This window comes from Salvelinus namaycush, chromosome 7, assembly GCF_016432855.1.
Source record: "Salvelinus namaycush isolate Seneca chromosome 7, SaNama_1.0, whole genome shotgun sequence".
NCBI classification, from domain to species: domain Eukaryota; kingdom Metazoa; phylum Chordata; class Actinopteri; order Salmoniformes; family Salmonidae; genus Salvelinus; species Salvelinus namaycush.
The window spans coordinates 29,994,757-30,012,824 of NC_052313.1; the positions used below are offsets into that span (position 1 = coordinate 29,994,757).

Genomic DNA, 18,068 nt, shown 5'->3' on the forward strand with positions numbered 1-18,068 from the left:
CATAGAGGATGCATTGGGTGGCTACCCGAACGCTACGGGTTCTGACAGGGTTTACGGACATCAAATAGACATGTGACGAGGTTCATTCGTTCACAACAGCAACACGTGCTTAACGACTACGCTAAACTTGCCACAGCTTTGAAATTAGAATTCAGTGGTTCTGCGACTCTCAAACACGATAGCTCACTGGCTAACACTGTCAAATAAGCTCGGAATGAACACCCACAAGCTTACGATCATAGGCGTCGTTCAGCTTACTTTGGCCTACTCACAGAAACAGGAATGGAAGAGCTGTTACCATTCAAACAAATGTTTCTGTCGCACATGTATCCCACCTTCACTACCTACTTGGGCCCTACAGCCTACGTTGGCTTGCCTATCTTACAACTCAGAGAGCTTGCAAGCACAGCTTCTGAGGCATCAAAAGCTCGCAAAGCTAAGAGCCCTGACCACTCAGTTTTGAAGTTTGACCAGGAGCACTATTGACCAGGGTGCATTATCAGGTATTGGAGCGTTGAGAGATGACGTACAACAACGGTTTCTACCACAAAACCACAAATCCAATAACCCCCGCGGTCGAAATAACTGTAAAGTACGTTGTCATCGAAATGACTACCGCTACAATTGACCTGTTCGTTACGTTCCTGCACCCAACCCACACAAAGTGTCAGAGGACAAGGGTAACAAAGGGTTAATTCCGTCATTTTAATTTCATCCTCCATTGGCTAGATATCTCCTAACTTTTGCCACACACAGAGGCGCTATGACTGTAGCCAATTTCTCCGTTGATGCCTTATTATTGGCCAACAACAACAACAAGCTACGCGCACCATACTCTACTCTCGTGAAAAGCAAGAGAAGGATTTTGACAAAGTTGCTGCCGTTATCCGTGACAGTAACTTTTGTTTTGAATATTGCAGGCCACTTGAATCTCCTGAATCTTGCCTGTGATCACATAATTTTGTATTTATTAAGGATCCCCATTAGCTGCTGCCACTACTCCACTAGCACATATTCACAATACAACATCCATGTGTACGTGTGCGTAGAGTGCGTGTCTTATAATGTGTCTGTGTCTGTGCATGTGTGTGTCTCTTCACAGTCCCTGCTGTTTAAAAAAAATCTGATTCTACTGCTTGCATCAGTTACCTGATGTGGAATAGAGTTCGATGTAGCCATGGCTCTATGTAGTACCGCCCGTCTCCAATAGTCTGTTCTTGACTTCGGGATTGTGAAGAGACCTTTGGTGGCATGTCTTGTGGGGTATGCATGGGTGTCCGAGATGTGTGTAGTTTAAACAGACCCCTCGGTGCATTCAGCATTCAACACTTCCTACAAAAACAAGTAGTGATGAAGTCAAGCTCTCTTCCAATTTGAGCCATGAGAGATGTACATGCATATTATTACAGTTTTTTTTCTGAATGCTTAAACACTAAGTGTGCCAAACTGAATGCACGTTCTCTGCTTTACACTCAGTTTGTAATTTAAAAAAAAATGCTCTTTGTAAAACTGTAAACACAACTCACTGCTTTACACTCAGTTTGCAATTTGGTCTCTACATTGCTACACTATTTCGCCAATTGCCTTTCCACATTGACACATGTGAAAACACTTTTAGATAATGAGTTCACTTACAAATCAGAGCTTGAACACTATAAATAGGCCACAGGGAAACATTTGGTTTGGACAACAATGGAGGCCAATATTGGACAGAGTAAGAGGGGTGAGAACTAGAGGAGGACGAGAAGGAGGACGAGGAGGTGAAGAAGTAAGAGGAGAAGGAGAAGAAAGAGGTGAAGTAGGACAGGGGAGAAGGAGAGGACGAGGAAGAGGAAGGGGAGTCGGACGCAATAACTGATGAAATCAGAGTGACTGTGGTTGACTATGTTGTCAACCATGGGATGAGCATGAGAGAGGCTGGGCAACGGGTTCAACCAAATCTGAGCCGCTTTACTGTTGCAGGTATCATCCGGATATTTCGAAATGAGAACCATTAAGTAACTAACTGTAAGTGCTGTAGTCTTACTGGTGCAGTATTAAGTACTGTACTTTCATAATGAGAAGGATCTATCACTAAAACCATTCAAATGTTTTAACAGAACTGCAAGAAAACCAGTATCTGGTGGAAGAGGTTGACTGTTCACCCCAGAGCAGGAGACCCACATTGTAAATATGGTGATTGCAAATAACTGCATCAGACTCAGAGAACTGCAGGACCACATAATGGCAGATAACACCATATTCCAAAATGTCAACAGGATGAGTCTCTCTGCACTGTCTTGTCTGCTGAAACGCAATAAAATTAGGATGAAGCAGCTATACAGAGTCCCTTTTGAAAGAAACTCAGACTGTGTAAAACAACTGCGATATGAATATGTGCAGGTAAGTTATACTATCCTATCATAGGTACTGGATCTGGAAGTGTATGGTGCTACATTATATTGACTGATCCCCTGTCTTGTCGTACTGTGCTACATTGTTTTGTCTTGTCTCTTTAAGAGTCATATATAGTTGAAGTCGTAAGTTTACATACACTTTAGCCAAATACATTTAAACTCAGTTTTTCACAGTAAAAATTTTAAAAGTAAAAATTCCCTGTCTTAGGTCAGTTAGGATCACCACTTTATTTTAAGAATGTGAAATGTCAGAATAATAGTAATTATAATAGTAATAGTAATTATGAAAATGATTTATTTTATATCTTTCATCACATTCCCAGTGGGTCAGAAGTTTACATACACTTAGGTTGGGGTCATTAACATTTTTCAACCACTCCACAAATTTCTTGTTAACAAACTATAATTTTGGCAAGTCGTTTAGGACATCTACTTTGTGCATGACACAAGTCATTTTTCCAACAATTATTTACAGACAGATTATTTCACTTATTATTCACTGTATCACAATTCCAGTGGGTCAGACGTTTACATACACTAAGTTGACTGTGCCTTTAAACAGCCTAGAAAATTCCAGAAAATTATGTCATGGCTTTAGAAGCTTCTGATAGGCAAATTGACATCATTTGAGTCAATTGGAGGTGTACCTGTGGATGTATTTCAAGGCCTACCTTCAAACTCAGTGCCTCTTTGCTTGACATCTTGGGAAAATCAAAAGAAATCAGCCAAGACCTCAGAAAAAACATTGTAGACCACCACAAGTCTGGTTCATCCTTGGGAGCAATTTCCAAACACCTGAAGGTGCCACGTTCATCTGTACAAACAATAGTATGCAAGTATAAACACCATGGGACCACGCAGCCGTCATACCGCTCAGGAAGGAGACACGTTCTGTCTCCTAGAGATGAATGTACTTTGGTGCGAGAAGTGCAAATCAATCTCAGAACAACAGCAAATGACCTTGTGAGGATGCTGGAGGAAACGGGTACAAAAGTATCTATATCCACAGTAAAACGAATCCTGTATCGACAACCTGAAATGCCGCTCAGCAAGGAAGAAGCCACTGCTCCAAAACCGCCATAAAAAAGCCAGACTATGGATTGCAACTGCACATGGGGACAAAGATCATACTTTTTGGAGAAATGTCCTCTGGTCTGTTGAAACAAAAATAGAACTGTTTGGCCATAATGACAATCGTTATGTTTGGAGGAAAAAGGGGGAAGCTTGCAAGCCGAAGAACACCATCCCAACTGTGAAGCACGGGGGTGGCAGCATCATGTTGTGGGGGTGCTTTGCTGTTGTGGCACCTCCAACTTCTGACCCACTGGAATTGTGATACAGTGAATTATAAGTGAAATAATCTGTCTGTAAACAGTTGTTGGAAAAATTACTTGTGTCATGCACAAAGAATTGTCCTAACCGACTTGCCAAAACTATAGTTTGTTAACAAGAAATTTGTGGAGTGGTTGACAAACGAGTTTTAATGACTCCAACCTAAGTGTATGTAAACTTCCGACTTCAACTGTATCTATCAGCACTTCACTTTGCCAAGCAGTAAGGCTGCACGAGGTGAGATATAAGATGTGTGTTTCTTTGTGCAATTACCAGCTATGAAACAAAACAGCATAAATGCTTTGAAAACAGCTACTGCAGAATTTTCCTGCTTTAAATCGCAACTCGCACATGTGCTCATACTTGAATTTTGACACATTTGCAAATGTGAATGTAATTGACGTTATTACCCACCAATACCTACATCGACCAACATTTGTTGGGTGGCGGGTGTTCATTTTATTTCCTGGATGCCCAGCCTACTCCACTAGATCTTCTCGCCAATGCTGCACATCTGTGGTCTCGCCTGATTTGTGTCGCCCCAGCCAAAAGGCACCAGCTATCTCTGCTAGCCCATCTCGCCACTCCCAAGCGGCTGCCTACAGCGACAACAATGCCAAGCCATTAGCAATCCCTTTTCACCGGGGAGATCCCAAAGCCATACTTTTTTCATTCTACACCAGGTCCCTTGGCGGAGAGGGCCCCGCTAGCACGTCCACCACCCACCAGCAACAAACACCAGACTGCCGACGATGACGTTACGCCCCACAATCCCATTCGCTGTGACATTACCTACCGGTCTCAAGATGGCAGAGCGTCTGCTCCCCCAGCTCCCTCTACTGGCCCATTGATGTAGGTTCATGTCCTGACACCTCCTGCTCCCCCTGCTGTCCAGGAGTTCGCCGACAACACATTTGTGTCTATGTTTTCCCCATCCCTGCTCCCTCTCCATGTTGTCTTCGTTGTTGTCCATGTTCTCATCCCTGTGCCTGCAGATCGACCACAAACAAATAGTCCCTCCCCCAATTATCCCATCTACCAATCTTCTTTCTAATATAATGGGTACAACAGCAGCCTACCCCCTCTCCATCTCCTGCCTCATCACAGCTATGGATTGCTGCTTTCTGCTCCTAAGCCCTCTACTTCCCCCTGCCGGCAGGCCACTCTCTCCCTCTCCCCGCTCTCTCTTTTTATCTGAACACAAGTACTCTTCCCATATCCCTGTCTCCCTCCTCTATCTTTCTTACCCGAACAAAGATTACGACCTGGCATTCGACACAGTCTTCCGGCGGTGCTCCCTCTGCTGGCCCGGAGGTCCTTTCCTGCTGCCTCATCTGGCTCTTCTCCCCCTGCTGGCCCCGAGGTCCGTTCGTGCTGCCTCTTCAGCCGCTGTCCCCCTTGCTGGCCCGGTGGTAACAGCCATATCGTCCTCATGCCCGCAGGCCACAATTCCATCCCTCTTCACCCCCAGTGCAACCCGCAATATCCCCCACTACCATCACCAGCATAACGCGCAACATCCCCTACCCCCCGCCTCCGTCCAACACATCAACAGCATCACTAGCCCAACCATCTCCCAGATCCCCTGTGCTCCAGCGGCAGATCGTCCAGGACCCAGCCGCAAGAGCCTTCGACCTGGCCACATGAGTCTTCGTTCCAGCCTTCGACCCGGCCTCATCAGACTTTGACCCGCCTTCTACACAGTCTCGTCCACCTCCCAACTTCCTCCTCATTATTCACTGAAGCCTGTTGACCCGGTTCACATCCAATGAGCGACGACGTGTCTCTCCATTCCACCACCACCATCCCTCAGCCTTCAGACGGCCTCATACCGACAGTAAAGATTTTTGGGGTACGGATTCTTGATCTTTAGCAACAATACCTCCCGGATCCCTACCTACCTCCACCACATGAGCACCGGTCTACTGTACCAGTCTGCCAGCAACCTTACGCCTTGGCCTGGTTCACAAGCAACCTAAATGTTCTACATACTGAACATCCACGTTATTGATCAAAAGTCTCCATGCCACCTTTCGCCACCCAACGAAATACAACAACAATTCAAGTCACCTTCAAGGAACCATCTAGCCTATATGGTCGATGTGTTCAAACTCACCAGCTGAAGAAGAATGGGTTCCTCGGTCAATCGAAGTGTGTCTCAAGGTTTCTTCCCTACAGGGATTTTTTACTTGTCATGCTGTCTCTCCAGATTTCCCCCTTCAAGTTTTCCTTGGTCATACTGACTCCAGGTTCTCCCCGCCGCATATAGTTCCTCACAAGGTTTCTCCCTTCTAGGGAGTTTTCCTTGCCCATGCAAGCTATCCGGCATCTCCCCCTTCAAGCACAGTTCCTCACAAGTTTTCTTCCTTCCAGGGAGTTTTCCGTGGTCATATTGACTCCACGTTGTCCCCTGTCACATTTAGTTCTATAGTAGGTTTCTCTCTTCTAGGGAGTTTTCCTTGCCAAGGCACGCTATCTGGCATCACCCTCGTTGAGTCTAGTTACAAAAGTTTCTTCCTTCCAGGGAGTTTCCTTGCTAATGCTGGTTCTCTATCTTTACAGAATCGCTTCCTACCAAACTTCAACTGATACTGAATTATCACCGCTTCCAACTCATTCGATTCTGCCCGTCACCCTGGCATCTTTGACATCATCATCCAATCTCAAGGCTTCCTTATCTTCACCTTCAAATGAATAAAGAGCAGCTCGCCAAATCCACCCGGTCTTTCTGTATCGCCTCCCATTCTTCATCAGCCTCTACGAACCTCTAACCCCCTCATCAACCACCGGCTATCATAGAATGCAGCCCCTCTTCATCACAGAAACTGGTCACGTAACCTCCTGCCAATGGTTCCATCTTCATCTTCGCCACACCCTCACCAAATCCGCCAATAGCTGCCTGATCAGTCAGGTATACTCCCAGGCCGCTGGTCCCCCAAGCTTACCACAGCTACATCTGATCAAACCCACAAGATCTCCTTCAAGCCCACACTACCCTCTGTTCCGGAATTATCATCCGGTAGTTCTGACTTTTTGGGGTCTGCACTGTACAGCTGCCTCAAATAGGACTCCTTTACCAAACACCCAGAGTCCATTCCCCACCTGATCCTGTCACTCCTCTATGACCACTCCACCATGACCTGAATCACTGTGCCACTCCAACATCAAGAGCAGCCCTCTCCTTCAGAACTTCAGACAACCACACCCCTCCACCAAGAGCACCCACTCTTTGTTGTCCTACTGACAACCATGTCCTCCACCAAGAGCACCCGCTTTTCATAAACTACACCACTCCACCAAGAGCGCCTGCTCTTCATTGTCCTACGGACAACCACACCCTTCTACCAAGAACTTCCACTCTTCACATAGTCTTACGAACGATCACGCCCCTCCACCAAGAGCACCCGCTCTTCATCATCCTTCGGACAACCCCACCCCTTCACCTAGTGAACTGACAGTTAATACAGTTATTTTAATCTGATGATAGAACTCTGAACACATCAGTGTATCTTACCTGGTAAAATAAGGGTACAATAAAAATGTAATAAGAAATCTACATCTTAACTACTCTTACTGTGTCCATATTGCCTATTCCTATAGTATATTCAAATGCCAGTAAGGAAAAGTTTGGCACAACAATACCATTTATGTCAGTAGAAAACTACTGTAACTAACCAGCAAACTACTGTACCTAGCCAGCAAGCTAGCTAGCAAAGCTATTGGAATGCAAACAGGCTAATATAACCATTCATATAACTCTAACATAACACATTTATTTTCTTCTAAATATTAGTTAGCTGGCTAGCATTTATGAGGCCAGCAAATAGTGTATCTCACATGCTAGGAATGTATGTCTTCCAACTTCAATACGAAAAGGTGCCTCTTGCTTCCAAATCAAAGGTTTTCGAGAGGCTTGTGGGTGGAATGTTGATGATGTTGCCCACTGTATGCACTTTCAGTACCCTGATTGATCCATTCAATATATTCTCAATTGGCGCTGATGAAAATGTAATCTAAAGTGCATTATAGTGGCTTGAAAATAGAGGTGAAGGCATATTCAATAGGAGTGTGTGCATTCATTTAGTTATTGAGCTTGTTTTGGGTGATTTCATGGGGCTACAGATGACAAACAATGTATTTCCCTTCCATTTGGGACATTTATTGTACTGAACAACAACATTTGCCTAGAAGTAGCTTAGTTTTTAAAAGTCTGCCCTGTCTCTTCAGCCAGTAATGACATCATTCACGAGGCAAGAGGGAGGCAGCCCAGAGTCAATTTTGCTGAGGCAATAGATAATCTTTGGGAGAGACGTGAGAAAGAGACTGATTAAGTGAATGAATAAAGTTTAGGTGGAAATCAGCTTTGAAATCAGCATATATATACCAGATTTTAGCTGGCATTGGTAGGCATTTTTGACAAACTTTGCTTGCAATGGCAAAATTCCCATCTGTTTAAAGTACATTTGAAGACATCATAATGACAGCAAAATGGATTCATACTAATTATTTAGCTGTGTTTCAAGGTGGAGAAATACATGGCCTCGGAGATTTGTGAGCAGTCCATCGCAGTCTCCATGATCAACCATGACGGTAAAATTATTAATGTGGCAGACATGCGGCTGATCGCCAAAGCACACATACAGAAATGGCGTACATTTGATCTGCTCAGTGGTGGGAGCCCAAGCAATGACCTGTCCATTGTGAATCCTTTGTTGAAGGGATTGTTTGAGGGGACGGGACAGCTGTTTGTTTTGTACTACCGGCTCCTGCACATCATGAAGCCCAAGGAGGAGGACCTGCGGCTGTTCTTCTGGCTCTTTGAGAACACGGAGTTCATGAAGAACCATGTTAAGGCCGACTTCTGCCGCTTCTTAGAGTGTAACCCAGTTGTGGTGGATGCAGTGAAAGTGAGCCAACAGAGCATGCTACTTCTGGGGGAACAGCCTTAAGATCAACAAGCCCATCACAAAGGATTGCGACCTTCAGGATTGCATAGAGATTAGAAGAGTAGCTAAATTCACCAATGTTCGGACTGTCAACACAAACCAAAACTCAGTCAAGCAGGGCTCCCTGTCTCAGAGAAAGGCTTGGATGACAATTTGTGGATTACAGAATTAGATAAGATTTAAAATGTATCAAAACACTACACGGACGTAAAGAACATGATTCTCCAGCAAAGGCAGAAGGGGCTAGGGAAATCCTGTGACTCACCACCTCTTTGCTTCTATTTATCCTACGAACAGCTTTCCCCCTTCCCTTCCCAGCCACCAAGAAGTTTAGCAACAGCCACAGAGATGGGTGAGGGGTCAATGGGAGCTCCTCCGTGCTGTAGCCCTATTGAGTCACAACTGGATTCATACAATCATGTGAATCTCTATAGCAAAAATAGTCAACATAGGAAGAAATAAAGACAACATTGGTTTTATTTCAATTAAATGATGATTACAATGCCAAGTGAGACATTGATAATGTGGTTGCCCATCTTTTAAAAAATGGTTTTGAGTGTGCAGGTCACCACATCGCTGCAAGCAGGAGCGAGTCCCGTTGTCGTCCAAACATGTATCATTCTTGCTCTTCTATATATATATATATATATATATGTGTGTATGTACAGGCACAGAACAGCAAGGACTTCAGTTATAACTTCGGTCGTCAAGCCCCCAAAAAATGGGTGGCCACTGGCCAGACTATACTATTTATACCCTGTCTGCGGGGTCCCGATGAACATTTCTCCAATCACAGGGAATCTGAATAGACTCAGGCCGGAAACTTTTTGTTGCAAAGTGTAAGCACTTTCCTGAGTACTCTACGGCGTCCCGATAATTTTCTGACACGTTTTGGGAGAACATTTTGGGAGTGCTCTGCTCATATGCGAGGCATGTCCCAGATTAATATGGTTTCAACCAATTAGCTACTCGAAAGGATTCATTTCCATTCTCTTATATTGTACGGGCATCATTTCACATTTGAACAAATAAACAGATAAAATCAAACTTCCTATGTTGACTATTTTTTATTCATGCACATATTTTGCCGGTCTGTTCCGGTAGAATCTAACAGCATATTTATCTCATGCTGAATGATTGAAACCTGCCATGTCAAAACGCAAGCCTGTCCACGTAACAAGCAAGAAAAACCTATCACTTTTCCTTCTTTGTCATATAATAGGACATGCAGTGCATTCTAAATGCAATCAGTGCTTTAAATATCAAACTGGGTTATCGATGACAGAACTTATTAATGACAGATATCAGGGAAGTTCTGTGGTGGAAGCAAAAAAAAAATGGTTGGGCTATTAAAGTGATATAACAGAAGTTTTTTTGGGGGGGGGGGGCTAGCACTCACGAGCCAAAATGGGTCCCCAAAAATTATCTTTCACCTTATTGTTCTCGAGCCCTTTGTGTGCACAAAGGGCCCGATTCAGACTTGGGATAAGTAGACTTAAAATGGACTTAAGTCAACATTTTACTTAAGTCCATGTTGTCAATTTATCTCAAGCCAGAATGGGGCCCAAAGAAAAAAGAAAAAAAACTCTGGTGTGCATGTAGAGCAGGTTGGCATTTATTGAGATGACTTAAGTACTGGAGGCAGCTCTGCAGAGTGTCTCACTAGTTGGAACAGCCACAAAGTCATAGAATCTGTCTGTGCCGTTTAAGATTAGGGAGGACAATTTTTTTTTCACCCAGCTCAATGTATCATCGATAGGTTTAGGCTACTACGTGATACTCAAATTCTACCCACTGTACCAGTCAAAAGTTTGGACACACCTTCTCATTCCAGTGTTTTTCTTTATTTTTTTTGTATTTTCTACATTGTAGAATAATAGTGAAGACATCAAAACTATGAAATAACACATATAGTAAAGTATTTAGTAAACAAAAAAGTGCTAAACTAATCTAAATATATTTGAGATTATTCATAGCCACCCCTTGCCTTGATGACAGCTTTGCACACTTGCTCTTAATGTTTAGTATTCTTGATCTGGGTTCTACAATTGATTAGCACTATTCATTTTTTACCTTTATTTAACTAGGCAAGTCAGTTAAGAACAAATTCTTATTTGCAATGACGGCCTAGGAACAGTGGGTTAACTGCCTTGTTCAGGGGCACAACGACAGATTTTTACCTTGTCAGCTCGGTGATTCGATCTTGCAACCTTTACGGTTACTAGTCCAACGCTCTAACCACTAGGCTACCAGCCGCCCCAACTATGCAGCGATTAGCATGTTAAACAAAGCTAAAGAATATAAAGTCCAAACAACATATCAAATGACTAAGAATAAAACAGGGAATATAAGACATCAAATGTACAGACAACACTCACTTTGTTTTAGGTAAAACAACAGTTCCGAGCACAAGGCCTTCCGAATGCTGCACATGCTACACAAATGAATAAACAAAACCATGGACTTGTCAAGTCACTCAATCACCCTCACATACAGTTGCATCTCTATTAACTACCCACAGTGATACTTGCACAAGGACAACCCTGAATTTTGGAACTGCAACTTCAAGCTCTTCCAACAGAATAGACTTATATGAGTATAAAAACTGTTGGCTTTGTGTTGTGTTGCATAACTTATCAGGTCATACAATTGAGGAATATAAAGTATTACAACATATTACTTCAGGTCATTACTAAGCACTGAGAAGTGAGCCAATTTAGAGTTTGTCATCATCATCAACAAAGTTGCAACGTGTTCAGTCTTCTCTCGGGGCGATATGGATCTTATCAGTGTATATCCTCCATTTAGCCTTCAACAACAGAACACTTCCTGTTCATTGGCTAGAATGATACGAGCTGCAGAAAGCCCCTGAGGTGCGTGTTCGAATATGAGTTTGGATGTATCCATGTATTCTCTTTATCCAACGGAGGAAAGTATTTTATCGCAGGAAAGTTCTCTTAGAACACTTAATCGCCAGGCCATGTCCTTCACCAGGCTGCGCTCCGCTGGTCACACGCTCTTCTTGCTGGTCTCAGGCAGACGGGGTTCGTGTCTGTACCTTTTGAAACATGGAATTTGTATACAGTACATTGGTTGATTACTTGTGAGCGTCCCCGGGCCAAGATTTTTAGGGGACACTTGATTTATTTGAAGGTCTGCTTGTAAACTTCTTATAAAACAACGCTGTCTCACATGATTTGTTATGTGATTCCATCAGCAGCATACTTTTGCACAAATTATATGTGTGGGTATTTCACATATACTGTAAGTGCGTCTTGCACATACAGTAATAGGAAAATGTAAAATGTAGGCACGCTACCGAGTGGTTAAGGTTAGGAATCTAATACTAGAGCTTACCCAGGAAAATCTTTGACTTAAAATTGACTTATTTGTGATAAACAGTGTTGCAGTACTCAAAAGAACCAACAAAGATTTACTTTATCACTCAGGCTGCATTCCATGACGAACAGGACAGGTACACTTTCACATGACGCCTCCCTCACTCTGTACACCACCATGTTTTTCTGTGAGCTCATTATTGCATTATAACTCTTAGACCTATCTAGATTTTAAAGGAGAATTTTCATTTTTTGTGTTATAGAAGAACACCTTTTTTTTCCTATTTCACTTGTTTTTGAAAAACTTACCTAAACCAGCGACTCATTTCCTCATCCTCGTTGTGCATTATGGGGGTTCTGAAAAAACCTGAACAAACGTGCTCCAAAAACACCCAAAATACATATTTTTTAGAAACTGAAAAGCTCTCAGTATAGTGATGCAGGTCTTTAGATGTTGTACACATGGAATTGTGTCGTTCTGAACTTGATCTACAATGTTATGTTCCATTTTGCTGAGACTTTTGCAAGATTTGATTGTAAAAAATATAACTTCTTTATTGTTACAGGTTTTCAAGCCCAAAGGTTTTGGGGGATGGGGGTGAGGATGAGCTAAAACCATGGGCTACGGACATCGCAGGTAATTCAATCCCAGTGTTTAGCACTTGTTTTTTAATTTAAAAAAATCCTGTTTTAACCCTGACCAAAACTTTAACCCTAACCTTAAATCAGTTGTAATTAATGACTAAACTTAACCATTGATGTTAGTTTCAGTTTCACTCTTGCTCAGTTTCACTGACAGCTGACAGATGGCAACATGCTCCATAGTTAAAAGGGCAACACACTCCATAATCTCTGTTGCCTGCAGTTACGACAACTATCTCCGTTTACCTTAGATGTTGTGTTGTGTTATATAGACTCACTGACCCCTAGACCTCACATGGATGCATACATGCAACGGATGACAAAAAACAGTAACTGTAATCCATTACATTATCTTCTAAAAATATTATAATCAGATTACATATACTTTTGAAAAAACAGATTGTTACTTTAGGATTACTTTTAAAGTTGGTTTTCTCTGACATTCAAATCAGCATTGAAAAAGGCACACGTTTAAGGTTGTTCCACCTGTACAAGTCTGGCCACAAGTAACAGACCACTACTATGATGACAACAAATGTATTTGATGGATTGTGGGAAAAGAGTAGGCTACAGTCCAAGCTGTCTTACAATAGTGCCACTGCTGTTGGCATCCAAAGATTATCCAACTTGAATAAATGCTTGGAAGTAAGGAAGACAGCCGTGGTATAGCCTATGGGCGATACGGATATAACTTATTATTGATATCTAGATAGCTTATTGATATGAAATGTGAATCACATTTCTGTTCGCTCATTTAGCTATTTGCGCCTTACGGATTGTGGTTGTTGTGGATGGCTGTTCGCAAATATATATGTGTATTTTAACCCAATAATGGTTAAATTGAAGAAGTTTAAACTCCCTATCAATCCTAGGTCCAAGAGGCTTCAAAACAGCTTCTACCCCCAAGCCATAAGACTCCTGAACATCTAATCAAATGGCTACCCAGACTATTTGCATTGCCCCCCCTCCCTCTTTTACGCTGCTGTTCACTTTAATAAATGTACCTACATGTACATATTACCTCAATTACCTCGACTAACTGGTACCCCCACACATCGACTCTGTACCGGTACCCCCTGTATATAGCCTCGCTGTGGTTTCATTTTTGCTGCTCTTTAATTATTTGTTACTTTTATTTCTTATTTCTTATTTTTATATGTTTTGTTATTTTTCTTTTTGTTATTTAAAAATAAATACTGTATATATATTTAAACTCCATTGTTGGTTTAAGGGCTTGTAAGTAAGCGTTTCACTGTAAGGTCTACTACACCTGTTGTATTCGGCACATGTGATAAATAATATTTGATTTATACACGTCAGCTACTACAGCAGGTGAAATCAGTGCAACGCTTAACAAAGAGCTGCAGTTAGTTTAAGAATGGGTGGCAAGGAATAAGTTAGTCCTAAATATTTCTACAAATAAAAGCATTGTAATAAATATTGTGGAATTCGAGCAGGTTGAGGTGACTAAACTGCTTGGAGTAACCCTGGATTATAAACTGTCATGGTCCAAACATGTTGATACAACAGTAGCAACAGTAGCCCCCCCCCCTTTTACACCGCTGCTACTCTCTGTTGTTATCTTCAATGCATAGTCACTTTAATAAATCTACCTATATGTACAGTACATATTACCTCAACTAACCGGTGCCCCCGCACATCGACTCTGTACCGGTACCCCCTTGCATATCATCTCGCTATTGTTACTTTACTGCTGCTCTTTAATTACTTGTTAGTTTTATTTATTTTTACTACATTGTTGGTTAGGGGCTCGTAAATAACCATTTCACTGTAAGGTCTACACTTGTTGTAGTCAGCGCATGTGACTAATAACATTTGATTTGATTTTAATCATTGCCATTGAGACAAGTGAACAGCAGTGAAAAATGTCTTCTTGCAACAGCTCCATGGTGTGGATCCTCCCATAGTGCCTAAACTCACCCATGCTATTGTGCTCTACACTGTGAAGAACAAGTTTCATTTTAGAAGACCACGAGTGAGGCTTTTATTGCTCATTCGTGCTGATTCAAAAAAACAAAAAAAACATAGACTCACTTTTTCTATACTTAAAAGGGTCAATCTGTAGTTGCTACATTCATTTTTGGACTTAAAAATTAATAATACATACTCATTGATTCTTGAAGAATATAACTTATGAGCTTAGTTCAACTGTCACACACCACGAGAACTACAAATATACAGCGTCTTCAGAAAGTATTCATACCCCTTGACTTTTTCCACATTTTGTTGTGTTACAGCTGGAATTTAAAATGGATTAAATTGAGATTTTGTGTCACTGGCCTACACACAATAACCCATAATGTCAAAGTGGAATTATGAGACAATAAATATTCAAACCTTTTGTTGTGGCCAAAATATTCCAAAACACCAAAGTTAAACTGCAAAAAAAATTGTAAAGAAATTAACTTTATGTCCTGAATGAATAACGTTATGTTTGGGGCAAACCCAACACAACACATCACTGAGTACCAGTCTTCATATTTTCAAGCTTCATCATGTTATCGGGTCATCTGCAAGGACCAGGGAGTTTTTTAGGTTTAAAAGAAAGGAATAGAGCTAAGCACATGTAAAATCATAGAGGAAAACCTGGTCAGCTTTCCAATAGACACTGGGAGACAAATTCACCTTTAAGCAGAACAATAACCTAAAACACAATGCAAGATATACACTGGAGTTGCTTACCAAGATGACTTAAATCGGCTTGAAAATCTATGGCAAGACTTGGAAATGGGGGGGGGGGATAAGTTGTTCGTATCAACTGCATTATAATAAATCCAGTGGTGTAATTGGAGGGTAAACACAGTTTTTGGCACCCAAAATTGATTTGAAAGTATAGGAATATATACTTTTTTCACCGTGACGGTCGATCAGAGTTTACACACCTATTATTTTACCACTACTACACTGATTAGATCCCAAGCTTGTCTGTGCTTGTGTTATAAATAGCTCTCTTTTCTGTCACAAACACATGCATACACACACAAATGTACTCAAAATGTAATATGTTATTCTCACAGCATAAAGTGCAATTTCTTTTATAGGAATATAATTTTATCAAAGAAAGGCTATTTCTTAAGACTCTGTATAATAAGCTACTAGCAAACTTTGTGACAACCAACCCCATACTGTGTGACATCCAACCCCTAGAGAGGGGACAGAGTGTATTAGGTTGAAATGGGGACCCTTTTTATCCTCATATCTTACTCCAACATGGAGTTATAAGCAATCAAACGCCTTGATATTTCTCCTAATATTGAAAAGAGTCTCGTAAGATATACTGGTGCTGAGAAATACACACAAGACTAAAGTGTGACAACCAACCCCGGTCTCCTCTAGTTGCCATTGGCCCTGTCCTCACCCTGCACCGAGAGACTCAACAATGGGGCAACGTCAGTGGCTGACCCTGGCCCCACACGAACTTTGTGCGGAGCGTCTCATGGGAATGGCGAGGCAGGAGAGTGCTATGTCAAGGCTGCCCCGAGCTTAATCTCCTGCCAAGGATCGTTTAGAAGTGTTGATTTTAAGGGGTGGGAGAGAAAACAAGACAGCTATACTTTTTGTTCCTTGGGGAAAAAAATATGGTTTTGAGGCAGCAAACACATGATCCAACATAATCATAAGCGGACTTTTGGTTTCAAGGCTGAGAACGGCATATCGCCACAATTGTCGATGTGGGCAGATTTTGTTTGGTCTGCAAATTTAACAATATAGGAGAGGTGAGTGTTAGATTGGAAATCTAACACTCACCTCTTTGTTTATTGAATAAAAATGAGAGTGAATAATATAATAATAACCTCCCCAGTCCCCACACATCCTATTTCTCTCTTCTGCTCTCTCTACACACATACAGTTAAACACACTGACACATAGCTGCACGCTGCATGTTCAAAGTAGGCCGTGCTGCCTACTTCGCAAGTAGGCCGTGCTGCCTACTTGCGATTGTTGCACTGATAGCTGACATAAGAAGCTGCGTGAGGGATGAGAGCGGCAGGTTGCTGCAGGTTAACACAACCGCTCATGTGGTTCTGTCAGGTTCGACAGTGAACCAGCCAAAGACCATCAATCACACGCTCCCAGTGTGATGAAAGCTTGACGGCTCCAATGCATTCTTTCCCAAACAATCCAGAGCACACATTGGCAGCACAAGACACAGGTGTTTGCCATTTATCTTGCCGTTTACTGATAATCATGGCAGAGCAACATTTTATGAGTTAAATGAAATTCACCATAGTACACTGTGTTGATCTTGTACCCCGATGTTCTCTATTCAAGGTGATTTTTTGGAAACAATAGAGTTCCTGGAAAGGGTTCTTTCCCCTGGCAGTTCTATGAACCTGGTTCAACCCTTTAAAATGAATTGTTAAAATAAAATGAACTAATATTGACATGCTATTTTCACTTTGAGTTCTTTGAGATTCTAACACAAACGTCACTATGTGGAATTTGTACCAGCTAGTTATCAATTGTGTTGAATTATTTGCTGTTAGTACCAGAAAGTATCTATTGTTACCACAGTTTCTTATTTAAAGTAATGTGGGCTGTAAAATAACATGTTACCGGTTTTGCTATGGATTAGTTTGCAACATTTTAAATGAGCATTGCAAATCAATATTTCTTTTTACAAGTATCCATTTGCCTCTACTTAATTAAAAACAGGTGTCGCATTCCTAAACTCTAGCCGCCTTCCCGAGACCAGGACCTGTGTGCAGACTTTTTCATTTCCTGGTTCGCTATCATTTTACGCTTTTGTCCGAGAGAGCCGTCAAAATAGGATTATGGTCTTAATAAAAAATGATTTCAAAGCTGAGGATTTCATTCCCATGAGAGGGATATGGCTAGTATATTACTTCAGTGTGTAAGATCTACATCACTATTCCTCTATGCAGTGAGAAAACCACAAGACGGGTCCAACAGAAAGAATGTCTCGTTCAAAGACGTTGGCATAACCACGTCTCTCTCTGAATAGGTGTTGAGTTTAAAGTCTTTGTAGCGTAAATAGACTGCCGCTTTCCATACAGTATCTAGAGAGGGGAAACGAACACAAATTAACTTAGCGCTTTTGGCAGATAGGAAATTAAATCAATTGGATCCATAGCATGTAGCGTTTATCATTTCTTAATTTTTTATTGTACAGTATCTCTAAGTGACTTAATTGTTCCATTACACAATTACAGACATATTCATTTCTAGACAAATTATTATCAATAGTCCATTACATCATTTGGCAGCCCTTATATGGAAATGAGAATATGTTTTGATGTGCTTAAGTCTAAACACATTACAATTATAAATGAGTTTTGAACTACCACACATGTACATGAATGGGAGTACACAAAGAACCTATGATAGTGAGCCAGGTATGGTCTGCAATTGTCAATGATGCTGTGTTATGA

The 18,068-nt window shown here is 41.6% G+C and overlaps 1 pseudogene; it reads left to right on the forward strand.

Annotated features, from left to right (window-relative positions):
• Positions 1-5,496: 5,496 nt before the first annotated feature.
• Positions 5,497-16,076, forward strand: LOC120050696 (annotated as a pseudogene).
• The last annotated feature ends 1,992 nt before the right edge of the window (positions 16,077-18,068 follow it).